General features: G+C 34.4%; 1 pseudogene; it reads left to right on the plus strand.

Moving 5' to 3' along the window:
• Nucleotides 1-8,508: 8,508 nt before the first annotated feature.
• On the plus strand, nucleotides 8,509-9,462 carry LOC145043517 (RING-H2 finger protein ATL78 pseudogene; annotated as a pseudogene).
• The last annotated feature ends 6,291 nt before the right edge of the window (nucleotides 9,463-15,753 follow it).

The raw sequence follows: 15,753 nt of genomic DNA on the forward strand, positions 1-15,753 counted from the left end.
ACACCTTAGAAAGGAATGTCCAAACATAAAGAACTCTGGTGCAGACGGGAGGATACTAAGGATCACTACCGCAGGAGAAACCACTCCGGAACCGTCCGCAAATATCAGTACGTGTTTCTAACATCGACATTTAAATCCCGAATTTATCTATATGCTAAATCTAGCATCGATTAAAGCATGCATAGTAGTAATCATGTGACATCGGGCGAGTTATTCCTTACCATAATCAAATTCTCGTACTACGAAAAGTTATCCCCATCTTTCCCCTAAATCCCTGGATCCCCATTCGAAGTGCAAATTTCGGGACGAAATTCCCTTTAACGGGGGGATGATGTGACAACCGTCAAATTCAAAGTCAAATAAAGTCAACAAGTCAAACCGGTCAGCTCAACTAACCCTTGTGTACTTGGACTTACGTTCAGTATTTACTAAACAACTCGCTATTCTGATAAGAAAACATAAATCGAAAAGTACGTACAACTAGATCTCTTTAACCTAAAAGCTGCGGTAAGTGGCAAGCCAAACTGATAAAAAAATGATGCATACTCATCGAGAGTGTGTAAGATCCTTAAACAAGGCTTAACAGGGTTTACGAACCATGCATTGCGATGCCGGACACTCACAATTGTCACACATGGATCCTCTCTCAATCGTTTTCACTCTATCACTCTCTATGTCAAATCTCTCCCAAATCTCTCTAAGTATGTGAAATCTCTCTCAAATATCTCTCTGTATGAGAAATCTCTCCAAGAATGTCAAATCTCTCCCAAATCTCTCCAGGTATGTGAAATCTCTCTCAAATATCTCTCTGTATGAGAAATCTCTCCAAGAATGGCAAATCTCTCCCAAATCTCTCCAAGTATGTGAAACCTCTCTCAAATATCTCTTTGTATGAGGAATCTCTCCAAGAATGTCAAATCTCTCCCAAATCTCTCCAAGTGTGAGAAATCTCTCCCAAATCTCTCTCAAAAATTTCCCGTAACTTTTTGGAATCATTCGGGTCATTCCGACCCTTAACCGGGTCAAAAACGGCTTGAAACGGGGCGAAAACGAGAAAAATAGGCTTTAGGAACCGAAACCGGAGTGAGAGGCTTCTTAGACCAGAGACCGAGCCTCTGGTGGCTAAGCACACGAGACCGAGCCTCTAGTGGCTAAGAGACCAGAGACCGAGCCTCTGGTGGCTAAGAGACCAGAGACCGAGCCTCTGGTGGGTAAGAGACCAAAGACCGAGCCTCTGCCTCTGTCGCTTCACGCTCTGCTCCTCTCGGTCTCTGTTCGCTACTCTGCCCCTCTGTTTCGCGCCCTCTGTTCCCTTCTTCTCGCTCTGTCTCTGTCTCGCGCCCTCTGTTCTCTCCTTCCCCCTCTCGGTTCCTTCCCTCTTCCTTCTTCCCTCTCGGTTCTGCCCCCCTCTCTCTCTCTCGGTTCAGCACCAGAAGGCCGAGCCTCGGCCAGACTTCGGGAAAATGCCACTTTTAGCCCATTTTTGATATTTTTAACTTTTTAAGCCCGTTTTTCGTGATTTTAAAGCGGGATTTTCTCCAGAAATTATATTTTAATATAATAAACTCTAAATATTCATAATTTAAACTTATTTTTATGAAAATCATTATTTAAATAATAAAAATCAAATGGGTGAATTATTAAAGGTGGAGTGTTGACTTTGCCTTATCCAATGTCACAAGCAACCACCCCACACCCACTCTTTGACTAACCACACCTCTCCACCTTACCTAGGTCACATCAAAGTCCTTTCCACCCAATTTACACTCATTCCCACGTTTTTAGAGCTGGAACAAACATCCTCTCTCCTCATTTTCTCTCATTTGCCCTCATTTCACTAAGTATCAAACACCACTTTCTCTCAAACTTTTCCAACTCCAAATTCGAGATTCAAGGCTGATCTTCACGTGTTCTTCCACTCTTACTAAGTATAATTCATCCTCCTTATGATTATTTCACTTCATTCTACTCAAATCATGAATATCTTACACAAACTCCATCATATTAGCGTTAGAGCTTCGAATCTTCAAGTGATTCTTCAAGTGTTCTTGGGTTGAAAACTTCTCTTCTTCAACACTTATCTACTGAAATCACTCAAGGTGAGTTCATAACCCTACATTTTCATGTTTTCTCAAGTTTTCAGGGGGGGAATACAAGTTAAAACACTAAGAACATAACTAAAATTTTCTAACAGCCTTCATCAGAAAAGTTCAACTCCATTCACGGACTGTTTTGGGCATCTTAAACATTTTTGTTTTCAAAACTGTACAAGGTGAAAATAGTTCAAGTTTTTAGCTTTAAAATGGCTACTTGAACATCTCCATACGATTTTTCTACAATTTATGGTGATTTTTACAAAACTGCCTATCATTTCAAACAACAATCCGGACCAGTCTGTGATTTTGGACTTTTTCACCCAAGTTGGAGGTCATTAAAAATCGTGATAAAAATTATGAGTAGACTAGACACTTTTTGTGAACTGTCAGAATTTACGGATCTAGTTTTCGACTTCGTATTATTTTTCTATGATTTTTCCAAAAACAGGGCAGAATGGCTAAAGTTAGCCAACAGCATGTAAATATCATAACACTTTGTATTATGTTGAGCAAAGTGTATAATCATAAGTTCTAATATTTGAATGTGTTTCCTTATTAGTTTATCATTATGAACCGAAACTAAGACATTCATATTAAATATTATTCATTCATTTTGGAACACGTATTATTTAACTATAAAAAGTATAGTTTGAATATATTTATAACACTAATACATTTCCATAAAAGGGTTCATACATATTATATACATTTTAGATAAACTATAATAGGTATAGTTTATGATACATCACTCTACGCACTCGTACAAGAAGGGTATATTCATACAAGAAATATTTATATTCACACACATTTCACGTAAACTTGTTACCCTATATTGTGAGACTCTCTCTCTCTCTCTCTCTCCCCGTACGTCCGAGTGCGGGATATAATTCCTGGTAGTTATAATCAGAATCTCCTTGAGGGAGAACGTGATACTTGTATATAGATCTATATTGGGATTGACACCCCACACCTTGCTGCTAGCTACAGTTGGACCTGCAGGTCTACGGGTGACAAATGTCATTTCATTTTTCGCGACACTGAGAACGTCGTGGCAGGTTCACATAGTCATAGTATGATTATAACGACTCACATAGGGATATAACAATCCATAAGTTTACGGGATTTTATTTTTAAAACCTAAATGAGTTTTACGTCGATTTAAAATCACCTTTTTATCTCTATGGGTACAAATACAAAGTGCCGGGTCTCTATACAAAGTTATTATGATATTAAAACTATACTTCCTCTAGAATTGTTAGACTTCAACTATAGTCGCTGAGAGTATATGTTTGAGTCATATAAGAATTTAGTCTTGGTTGGCCTAGAATTGGTGGTGCCCGCCTCATCTCCTGTTCCTCGTTGGGTTGTGGACCTAGGGCAGACCCACTATATTCAACGTTTTATTTAATTTAAATCTTATATAACTTATATACACTGAATGATTATAGAGGAACTCTACGGGTCATTCTAGGGTTCATTAATGCATCATATAGGAATATTTCTATGCACACTTAACTAAGAAAATATTGGATTTTCTGGAAATCAAACTATATCGATCTTACAAGGAAAAACGGTTTCTACTTCAAACAAAACTCTTATGAACTCACCAACCTTTGTGTTGACACTTTTTAAAACTACTTGTATTCTCAGGAAATCAGTGAAACAGGAAAACTTCATCGCTTTGAGGATGGGACGTTAAACCGTCAACAAATTTATTTTGTCATCATAATGTAATTGTTTTTGAAACATGTAAACATATACTTTGGTGTAACTTTTGCAATTATATATATGGTGGTTGTTTTTACTTTGAACACTATTATACATGTTGTTGTGATACTGTACATGAAGTCCTCCACCCCCAGACGTTTCCGCCATCCTTGGTTTGGGGGTGTGACATCATACCCCTACATTTTCATGTTTTCTCAAGTTTTTAAGGGGGGAATACAAGTTAAAACACCAAGAACATAACTAAATTTTTCTAACAGCCTTCATCAGAAAAGTTCAACTCCATTCACGGACTGTTTTGGGCATCTTAAGCATTTTTGTTTTCAAAACTGTATAAGGTGCAAATAGTTCAAGTTTTTAGCTTTAAAATGAATACTTGCACATCTCCATACGATGTTTCTACAATTTATGGTGATTTTTACAAAACCGACTATCATTTCAAACAACAATCCGGACCAGTCTGTGATTTTGGACTTATTCACCCAAGTTGGAGGTCGTTAAAAATTGTGATAAAAATTATGAGTTAACTAGACACATTTTGTGAACTCTCAGAATTTACGGATCTAGTTTTCGACTTCGTATGATTTTTCTATGATTTTTCCAAAACATGGCAGAATGGCTAAAGTTAGCCAACAGCATGTAAATATAGTAACACTTTGTATTATGTTGAGCAAAGTGTATAATCATAAGTTCTAATTATTGAATGTATTTCTTTGTTAGTTTATCATCATGAACTGAAACTAAGTCATTCATAATAAATATTATTCATTCATTTTAGAACACGTATATTAAACTATAAAAAGTATAGTTTGATAAATTCATAACACTAATACATTTCCATAAAAGAGTTCATACATATTACATACATTTTAGATAAACTATAATAGGTATAGTTTATGATACATCACTCAACACACTCGTACAGAAAGGGTGCATTCGTACAGAAAAGATTTATATTCACACACATTTCACGTAAACTTGTTAACCTATATTGTGAGACTCTCTCTCTCTCTCTCCTCGTACGTCCGAGTGCGGGATATAATTCCTGGTAGTTATAATCAGAATCTCCTTGAGGGAGAACGTGATACTTGTATATAGATCTATATTGGGTTTGACACCCCACACCTTGCTGCTAGCTACAGTGGGACTTGCAGGTCTACGGGTGACAAATGTCATTTCAGTTTTCGCGACGCCTGAGAACGTCGTGGCAGGTTCACATAGTCATAGTATGATTATAGTGACTCACATAGGGATATAACAATCCCTAAGTTTACGGGATTTTATTTTTAAAACCTAAATGAGTTTTATGTCGATTTAAAATCACTTTTTATCTCTATGAGTACAGATATTACTGTACACTTTTGGTTTTGGTAGTTATGACTACACATCATTTGAAACCACATTTATACCTTTAAGTAGGGTCAATACTTGTTATTTCCCGGTCCTCGGATTTTAGGACTACATATATATAAAGTATTAACAAACATGAGAACATACGGAAATTTTATTTAATTCAAACGCGTCCATGTCCATTTAAACACATAACATTTTCTATTAGTAAGAAAGGTTACTTATACATTTTGGTCTTCAGTCATAAGACTACATTACACAGATTTTATAGAAAATATCGGATTTTCTGAATACATATTCTAACGCTTTTACAAGGAAAACAGTTTACTTTTCTAACGAAATCTCTTATGAGCTCACCAACCTTTGTGTTGACACTTTTCAAAACTACTTTTATTCTCAGGAATCCAGTGAAAACAGGAAATCAACAACGTTTTGAGGATGGGACGATAAATCGTCAAACAGTTCATTTTGTATCATAATGTAATTGATGTGAATCATGCAAACATGTGCTTTGATGTAACATTTTCAATTATATTTGTGTTGGTTGTATTTACTTTGAGCACTATTATACTCATTGTTGTGATACTCTACATGAAGTCCTCCACCCCCGGACGTTTCCGCCATCCTTGGTTTGGGGGTGTGACAAAGCAAACGGCAGACAACCTCTAAAATAATATTTGACATGAATACTTTTGTGCCGATTGGGGATGTATATGAATGCTTCATTCGGGAGGTTGGAAGTTATATCTGGCGCGACATAGCTTTGGATAAGAACACCTGGAAAGGAACACCTGGAAAGAAGTTCCTGAAGCCGATCGAAATGGAATATTTATATATCTCTCGGTAAATGATTTATAAAGTTATATTTAACATGTTTATTTTTGATTTATTTTTAAATTCTCTATTTTTTGTAGACATATTTTGATTTTCATGCCATTTGAAATGATCCCGATGCTAGAATTTTATGGGCATCACTGAACCATCATATATGTCAGCGATATAGAGGCCACAAAAATATTGCAAAAGGTAAATTTTTAGATATACTAGAGGGTACGGAGGCAGCAAGGGCTCGACTCCCCCGTGGGTATGGATTCAGCGTGTTGGAGTGCTACTATTGACCACATCATAATTGATACACATTGTAAATGATCCAGTGTAAACAAAGAATGTCGGAAGAAGCAAGTAGTTTAGAATCGTGGAGGGACATGCAACTACGGTAGTGCTTCTTTCAAAAATGTAAGTTATATTAATGTTTATTTAATGAGAAATTAAATATCTTCCAACCTTTTAATCCTACATATCTTCCTACCAAATGAAATGACGACATGTGTAACATTTAATATTCATTTAATGAGATTTAATGATATTTTAGGATACTAATATGACACATGTCATCAATTAAATGGGTAGGAAGATTTGTAGGATTAAAAGGTAGAAGGATATATAATTTCTCTTATTTAATTATAACATATTCTGTAATGTTTATTTTAGTATAACATATTTTTTTAATGTTAAACAGAATTTAAATAAACTTGAAGTATTTCACGTGCACATGTTAATAAACAAGGGGAATTCATTGACCTGTTAGTTGAAGAACAATATGTAACTTATTATTACTTAAAAATGAAGTAGAATATATATTTTTTTTGTGTGTTTGTTTTGAAGTATATTGACAATCTTCGTGAAATGCAGAATGCTTTAGTTGCTGAGGTTGCTTTGAAAACTCAGCACATAATCGACTTCGGTGGTGATCTGAACTCCATTGATTGGATAGCCTTATTTGAGGAGGTGTTAGGTGCTCGAAGGGGACATGTGAGAGGCATCGGGCCTAAGCCTTCCATAGCGGGTAGAAGTGCTCCCACCCAATGTCATTCACAGTCACAAACACCGCAACCAACACAGGTACTTATTAATTTGTAGTGAATTTTGTTGTTTGATAGTTTGGTAGCTTGTTAGTTTGTTAAATTGTTATGAATTTAGTAGTTTGTTAAATTGTTAAGGACTTCATGTGTTTGTGACTTAACTGTTAAGTAATGATAATTTGTTCTTATAGTATGATATATTTTAACTTATATTCTTACTTTGTAGGATGTGGATGTTAATGCTTTTCTCCAAAACCCGACGTTTGTGACTACACTTGGAGATATTAACCGCTCATTTAGCAAGCAAGTTGACAATGCGACCAACAACGACGAGCAAAACGATGATGGGGACAACGATTAATATATATTGATTTACGATATGGATGATGTTATTATGGATTTAGATGATGTTAATGTGATATACTTTTTCTATGTTATTTGATGTTTTATGTAATGCAAAATTTTAAATTATAAGTTTTATAATTTTATAAATTCTGTATTTTTATAATATAAACTAATATAAAATATAAATTTTATCTAAAAAAAAGCATTAGTGGCGGCACCTTTAGGGAAGATCTACAACATTAGTGACGACACATCCCATCGGAATATTTTGCCGGAATAATACTGACCGGTTGCTGAAATATTATTAGGGACACCACCTTTAGGGACGACAACTGATATTAGCGACGACATGTATTAGGGACAATGCCTTTAGGAACGACTTTTGAGCATTAGCTACGAGGTATTTGTAGCGACCTAATTGGAATGACATGTCGTCGCTAGTATCTTTAGCGGCGACTTGCTTGACTGTTTGCGACGCATTTTGTCGTCTCCAAGGTGCCATTTCTTGTTGTGATGTCATCGGTACAATGTCTAGAATTGTCGGTATGTATAGGGTTCGATCTTTATAATGTAATAAAAAACTTGATAATATTTGTGTATTTTATTTTTTTCATTAGCCTTAGATCCAAAATATGTTGGAAGAGCTCTGCCTCAATAGACTTGAATCGGAAGGCCGATTCCCCTCAACCATCAAAAGATATATCTGAATCTTTCGACTTAGTGAATTTGTACACCTACAAAAAGACAACTCAATATAGTAACTAAAGGATGGTGGTAGTAACTAGATTTTAGATAGTCAATAAAAAAACTGGTTACTAACGAGTAGTTTTCTTGTATAGCAATTATCCAATTAAAAACGTTTCATTAAACATGAGCAGAAAAAGAAAAGCTAGTGGTTAATTACCCAATCGTTACCGAAAGCGTTAACCATCCTTCAATAGCAAAAAAGAAGAAATAGTTAGTGAAAGAGAAAAGCGCCACGCATGGCATTATTTGACCTGGAGAAAGTGCGCCGGACCCATTTTAATAGGAATACCATTATTAAACAAACACACATCTCTTAGTGGAAGATCCAAATGGTTGAGATCAAATATATTAGAAAAACAAAGAGATAAAATCCCACATGGTGGCTCAAATCCTCTACGAATATCCTCCTTTAATCAAATTACACAAAGTGGGACGCTACTCTAATCACCCCTCTATATATACATGTACTTTTTTCTTCCATTGAATTCCCATCTAAACAAACCATTCATCATACTCAACCATCTAAACATGTCAAGGCTATCTACTGAGCTCTTTCAACATGCATTCGGGCATTTTAATTCAAGAAAACTCCTACTTCACACTTATTCAAACCAACAACCAGCTGCTCCACCACCATCAACCCCACATACACAACATAGCAACTTTGATGCAAATGTGGTGATGGTGTTGTCGGTGCTTCTATGCGCTCTAATTTGTTCACTAGGCTTGAACTCCATCATCAGGTGTGTATTGAAATGCACACGCTTCGTTGGTTCAGAAAGCAGCAGTAGCCAGGAAAGTACCTCAGCAAGGTTAGCCAACACTGGAATCAAGAAAAAAGCCTTAAAGACTTTCCCAACAGTCAGCTATTGGGAAGGACTGAAGCTACCAGGATTGGACAAGGCATGCGTGATATGCTTGGGTGATTTTTCAACAGGAGAACGAGTCAAAATATTGCCAAAGTGCAACCACGGGTTTCATGTGCGTTGTATTGATAAATGGCTGAGTTCACATTCATCGTGTCCAACTTGCAGGCACTCCCTACTTGACACGTGTCAAAAGATCGTCACAGGTGGGAATAGCAGCGCCACATCCTCACAACCTCAACAGCAAGTTTCAACTAATAACAGTACTATTCTAACCATAGGGCCTCTACAACATGAAGGTCTTTTACGAAATTATGAGTTTTAATCAGTTTCTTTACAAAATGAAGAGATCAAATGTAATTTAGTGTAAACAAACTTAGAAAGATAGGTAGGAGTAGGCAGTTGAGTATTTAAGTATTGTTGAAACCAAAAGTTCTTCCTGCGTATAAATTACAAGCAATGTTGCAACTTTGCGATTGTGTTGGTTATAGTTTTTTTTCCATAAACTATATAAATAATTTTGGTGTTGTATTTCATTGGTTATAGAATCGTATGATTAACTAGTACATTGTGGTGGTAATATGATGTGTAAAGTAACATGGTAATGTCACAAAAAAGATAAAAAAAAAGTTGAATAGCATGTTAATACAACCAAAGAACAACAATATTGCCTAGCATGTCATTAATATCAAAAGTGTGAGGACAATATTGTGACTTTATACGTTTCTAATAACACAAAGGTATTAAAGTTGATTATTATTAGAGTACAAGGGCAATCTCATCATGTCATTCCTCTTTTTTGAACTGCTTAATTTTGTTGATCAGTTTAGTTAGTTATGAGCTTACGTCAGCTACTTCCATTTTTCTTATATATTGTAGTCGGAATCTTGGTGTTAATCTGACTATCTGAGAAGTTCATTCCAATTTAACTCTGTAATTAGGTACAAAAGCATTTTTACCTTCCGCCTCTGATTCGTTGTTAATTCATACTCTTTGCTCAGTCAACTCTTTCATCCAAGGTTACATCTCATGCTTCTTCAGATGGTGCGCTCAAATGTATTCGATTATCTACACCATTCGGATTATGTTATTGATTCTCAGGTTCTAAACGGTGATAATTAGGTGTCGTTCGTTTATGAAGAGGTAAAATATTTGTAGTCTTTTTCTGTCTTTTTCCGCATCTGAAGGAAAACATGCCGACCTGCAAAACATAAAGAAATCGGACATTATCTATTCTTATTTATGTATAATTACGATTCCTAGTTTGATAACTATTTGCTTATAGTTCCTTGTTTATCTACAATTCGAATTACTCCTGTATTTAAATTTCCTTGATCTAATGATATCAGTAATCTTTTCTAAACTATCAAATTCTTTATGGTATCACTGCAGAGCTTGAACCTGCGGTAAATCCTACCAGACATGGCCACAAACAAGTCGGAAAAGTAGAAGGATGGAGGGGGAGTTCCAGTGGATGCCAACTCTCCCTAAGGTTGTTCAGTGTTCGGATCGGATAAGACCGAATTATCTAATCTTAAAATTTGGATTTGATTATTGGTTTTGGTTATTTAGATTTTTGGATTACTTTTCAACAAGATTGAATTATTATTTTAGATTTTGGATTAGTTTTGGTTTATAAAATGAGAACCGATTAGTTCAAAAAAACTGAACAACAATGTATATATATATATATATATATATATATATATATATATATATATATATATATATATATATATATATATATATATATATATATATATATATATATTAGTTTAGTAATTTAGTTTTCCAAATAGATTCATAAAAATTTATCTAATAAAAAACCTTAATTTGCATAAATTCTTTTTTGTTTTTTATCTATAAAATATTAAATTATAATATATTTCTAGTATTTGTTTATAAATGTTAAACCACGACTAAATAATTTATTTTTATTTTTTCTATAAAATTAGATTATATTCAAATTATATGTCGTTTTAAAATGTTTCGGGATTTAAAAACCGAATTATAAAAACCGATCCAACCGAATTGTAATTTGGTTGGATTGGATCGGATTTCAATTTAGTTTTGATTATTTGGATTTATGATTTGAAAACCGAAATCAATTTAGATTCACTTTATTGGATTGGATCTAACCAATCCATCCAAACTGAGACCGCTAGCTCTCCCTACTACATTCATTCGTCAGAACGATGCTTTAACTGACGACATACAACTACAATGATTGGACACAAGAAATGAAGAATTTTCTTTATGCCAAGAACAAGATCGGTTTCATTTTGATGATCGGGAAACCTAAAGAAAATTTGAAGAAATACATGTTATGGATGCATAGCGATGGAATGATAAATGGATGGTTGACCACAACCATGGAAAAAAGACATTAGAACCAATGTGAAGTATCCCAACACTATAAAGGAAATATGGGCGGATCTTGAAGAAAGGTTTGGAAAAGAAAGTGCTACAACGGCCTATATATTAAAGCAATCACTTACAACTATACAACAAGATGGTGCCTCCGTGTCTGCTTGCTAGACAAAACAGTGTAGCCTCTGCGACGATATACATTTCGTTTCGCATGTTCCCCGTTGCACCTGATTGCTCTTATAAAATCGGAAATCGGTTGATTGAATTTAAAGAGAAAGAGAGGCTTTATGAATTCCACATAAGGTTAGACAATGAATAGTCATTTACTAAAACTCAATTTTTTCCATGAAGCCGACGCCTACATTAAGAACAGTTAACCACTTAGTGTTCCAAGATGAACAACAAAGAGCTATCTCTATGTCAAAGATATTTTTTGTTGAAGCAATGACTTTCCAAACCTCTACACGCAAACGAAAGACACCATCACTGATGTTCACCAACCAAAGAAAAGGTTTGTGCATAAGAATACGAAGCGAGGAAACAGTGATCAACAAAAACATTTAACCTTTTATCGGAAGAATGCGCATAATAAATATGGTTTCTTCAAAGAGATATGATATCAAGATTTTTGGCTTAGCAGATGAAAGAAGAAAATGGCTTTTACGTCGACTTGGGAACCAAAGTAGGTCAAATGAAGGCTTTTGCACCAAAAATCAACGTAGCTGGTAAGGTTGAAATAGATGATGCATGGGTTATTGAGTCAGGTTCCCCAAAAATATAACTTTCAAACAAGATTTAATAAAAAACAAAACAAATAATTTTTTAGAAACTCATATAATAATACCTAATGGATATCTCATTCGTGTAGACGGAAAAGGAAGTTGCATGTAAAAAACAGGATTAAAACTCAAAGAGTTTTGCACATTTCTAACTTTAATTGCAACTTGTTGCATGCTTGGTGTGGGTATGTGCAAACTAGGTCCTTACCAAATAGATATAATGATGATGATTGATGTTGAGATATGACATAAGAGGTTGGGTCATGCTTCCAAGTCAAATCAATATCATTTTATTAGTTTAGAGAGTTCTTAAAATAAAATAAAAGATAGATTTTGAGATTCTTGTGTTAAGGTTAAACATACTAGGCTACTCTTCCCACATAGTTCAATAAAAACGAGTGATTGTTTTGATTTATTACATGTTGATGTTTAGTGAAAGTATCGCACACCTTCGTTATTTGGAAATTAGTTACCCCCACACCCTCAACAAAATGGTGTTGTGGGAAGAAAAAATAGGCACATTCTTGACATTACATGAGCATTAAAATTTGAAACTAATCTTCCTGTCAAGTTTTAGGGGAATGTGTGCTCACCGCAACATATATCATAAACTGGATGCCATCAAAGGTAATCAAGCAACAATATCTTTATGATATACTATTTGTACGAAAACCTGACTATGACCACATTAAATTCTTTGTATACTTGGTGTGTGCTAGACATATAGAATCCAAAAGAGATATGTTTGAAGTGAGGGGAGACCAGGTGTTTTCATTGGATAACCTCAAGGAAAGAAGGGATATCAAATAATTGATATAAAAGACAAGAAAATAATAGTTTCTAGAGATGTAAGGTTTATAGAAAATGTTTTCCCCTTTGAAGATTCTACCCCATGCAATGACCAAATGGAAGACATCTAGTTCTTGGATATAACCTTCCAAGAAAACGATTAAAATTTACTAATAAAGGTTGCCAACAATCTAACTATGCAAGAAGAATTCAACCAAAGTGACTTGGATAGAAATAACTTAAAAGAACAAAACGAAACCATGATGCACGAGAATGAATCTCGGTAACCAACCAAGAACAAACAAGAAGCTACTACTGATAGTGAACAAGTAACTGAAAATCAGTGAGAGAAAAGACACAAGTCATTGACGGTATATACTATTGCTAACTTTATTGCTTATAAAAATTTACTGATTTACATAAAGCTTTCTTGCCAGCCATCAACTTAAATGATAAGTTGAAGAATTTTAATCAAGAGATGTTGTATATTAATTGGAAGGAAGCGATACAAAAGGATTTCAGAGCTCTAGAAGAAAATGGTATGTGGACTCCTAAAAAGTTGCCAGGTGGAAATCATGCAATATATTCCAAATGTGTCTACAAAATCAAGTATAACCCATATGACGAGATTGAATGATACAAATTATTCCAAGTAGCAAAGGGATACAATTAGTTGGAAGGTGTGGACTTTCATGATAATTTTTCACTAGTGGTGATACTCGTTATTATTAGAAGCTTCTGTGTGGTAGTAGTAAGGAAATACATGATGATGCATCAGCTTGACATTAGTAACATTTTTCTAAATAGAAATTTAGATGAAGAGGACTACATGAAGACACCTCATGGTTTCTCTAAAGAAAGAGAAACAAGAGTTTGCAAATTACGAAAATCTCTCTATGGGTTGAGACAAGCATCACATAATTAGTATCAAAAGTTCACTACAACATTGTTGAAGATTGATTACAAGTAGTCACATATAGATCACTCTTTGTTTATACACAAGCAAAAAAGAAGTTACGTGCCAACACTTATCTATGTGGATAATGTAATACTTATCGGTAATGATGTGTGACAAATATAAGAAACAAAGAATTACTTGAATAATGAATTTTGCATAAAAGATCTTGTTTCGTTGGAATATTTTCCGAGTTTTGAGTTGTATTAACTACATATGGTGTCATCGTGAGTCATTTTAAATACACATCAAACATCCTAAAAGAATACAGAATGGAGGGATATCAACCAAGAAATTTTTTGATGGATCATAATTTAAATATAAACAAAATTAAAGATAGCCCAGGCGTTGATCTTAGCCAATACCCATGTCTAGTTGGTAGACTTCTTTATTTACAAGCTACTAGACTAGATATAATCAACTCGGTGAATATGTTGAATCAATTCAATTCAGATCCATGAAAATGACATATTGATGCAATCACTTAGATTTTAAGATACTTGAAGGCCACAACGGGATACAAAATCTTCTTTCCCAAGGCAAGAGGCATGACATTTCTTACTTAATGTTATGCTAACTTTCATGGCTATTCTTTCACACGGAGATATTAAACATGGTGCTTACTTCTTTCAGAGGTGCTCATATCTCTTAGAAACAATGAAACAATGCGTGATATCATGATCTTCCGAAGAAACAGAATACAGGGCCTTGGAAAACCATGTTAGCGAAATCCTTTGGTTATAGTTCCTACTAAAAGACATTGAAGCACCTCCAGATGGACCAACGCCTCTTTTATATGATAATCAAGCAGCTAGACACATAACCAATAATATTGTCTTTAATGACGAACAAAGCACGTTAAAATGGATTATTATTTTGTTCGAGAATGGATGAAGTCTCATGAAATTTTGCCTCTTTGCATTAAAACAAAGAATCAAGTAGCTTATTTGTTTAAACTAGCTTTGGGTACTAAAAGACTTAAGTTTTTACTATGAAAGATGGACATTGATAACCTACATGCTCCAACTTAAGGTAGATTAAAGAAATCAAATATTATCTATCCTTATTTACGTATTATTAGTGTTCCTAGTTTCATAACTATTAGCTTATAGTTCCCTGTTTATCTAAAATTCGAATTCATCATGTATTTAAAATTGCTTGACCTAATGATATTAGTAATCTTTTCCAAACTATCAAATTCTTTAAATAGAACGTTGCTTGTTTACGAAAATCTTAATGCTACATAATATTTTTAATGCAATGTCTCATTTGGCGTCAGTTATTTGCATATAAATTAAATCATTTGGCATCAGTTATTTTCACTTAACCAAGCAACTGTTGGATTAGGTGTCTAAGCCCATAAATATAATTGATATAAACTTGAAGTGATGGTAGTACAGTCCTTTTGGGTTGCCCTCAAACCTGACAATTGAATACGATAGCTTTTAGAGAGAGAGAGAATGATTTATTAATTTATTACATGGTTAATAAATTAATTAGAAATCATAATAAATTATTTATTAATAGATTATGAGAATAATATATTAATTGGAAATCATATTATTTAATTAATAATTAATCAAAAATTAGTCTCAATTAATTTTAGGATTAACTTGATTAATTAAAAGTGCAGGGTTTGTTTGGTTATTTATTGAAAGTTGAGGAAAGGAGCCTATGGACCTCATTTGATGAGGTGGATGAAAATAACTTGGGCAAGCCTAAGGAATTTTGTTCAAGACCTTGCATAAGAAACAAAGGGAGTAAGGTTTCCTCCTTAAACCCTAGCTTCGGCACCAAGCTACCTTAGCTATATAAAGGCCACAACCCTTCATAATTTCGTCCATGCCTTCCTTCTAAGAGCTTTGGATG

The sequence above is a fragment of the Lactuca saligna genome, chromosome 4, assembly GCF_052625555.1.
Source record: "Lactuca saligna cultivar CGN05327 chromosome 4, ASM5262555v1, whole genome shotgun sequence".
In the NCBI taxonomy this organism is placed as follows: Eukaryota; Viridiplantae; Streptophyta; class Magnoliopsida; order Asterales; family Asteraceae; genus Lactuca; species Lactuca saligna.